This window comes from Nicotiana tabacum, chromosome 24 (assembly GCF_000715075.1).
Source record: "Nicotiana tabacum cultivar K326 chromosome 24, ASM71507v2, whole genome shotgun sequence".
Lineage (NCBI taxonomy): Eukaryota > Viridiplantae > Streptophyta > Magnoliopsida > Solanales > Solanaceae > Nicotiana > Nicotiana tabacum.
This window is the reverse complement of record NC_134103.1, coordinates 90460189-90461167: the sequence shown is the minus strand read 5'-3', so window position 1 is coordinate 90461167 and position 979 is coordinate 90460189.

The following is a 979-nucleotide window of genomic DNA, read 5'->3' as shown; positions in this document are numbered from 1 at the left end:
CCAAAGATTCAGTTGCGCCAGAATCCGAAGCCACTATTCGATTGGATCCGAAACAATATTACTCTTTCTATACTAATTTATTTTGCAGTTTTCGCTAATCGATCGTCATTTAATAAATTTTTAGAGCTATACTGCGGTACTACGTTGGCTTAATTAATACTACTATTTAGGTATTTTAAAGCTACTTCTGTCGGTAGTAATTAATTATCCTCATATCAAAAGGGGAAAAGAACACATTTTAATATATTACTCAATGTTCACTCAGTTTAAATCTATATAAGTAAAAGAAGAAAATATATATTAGAATAAAGGGAATACAATGTAACGAATTTAAATAGGAGTAGTAATATTACTTTGAGGTTCAGGCTATTCTCGAAGTAGAGGCAATGTGGCATAATGTATATATCTACATTTCCATAGTCAATAGATCTAGAAGGGCGACCACTTAGTTATAAATCTGAGTAGATCTTACTTGATTTGGTTATAAAATTAAGAAAGTCAAAACAGTGCAGATCTTAGTTATACTGGTCATGTAAATGAGAGACAGCCAAAATACGCAGAAATCAGTTGTATTATTATAAAGATGAGAAACAACGTAGATCCAAGTTGTATTGGTCATAAAAATGAGGAATATAAATTGGTGTAGTCTAATATACAATTATAATTAATTTTCCCATAGTCTTTTCGAAACGCCGTTATATTTGTCAGTTGTTATATGTGAATCTATTTCCGTATACGGGTGAACTCGGATTAGCGCACACCCCGATTTCTCGGTATATCAAACGAAGTAAGAGTATGAATATATGAGATCGAAATCGAAACTGGGAACTCTTTGGATTGAGGTTGGAACGGGGTACTCGCCACCGAGCCTGATAAGCCAATACTCCCCGAACCAAGAACGAGCTCCAAGACCTCGGAAAGCACGACAAATAGTTGCACATGACTAAATATCACGGCGAGAATCTCGCCGATGTCGGTA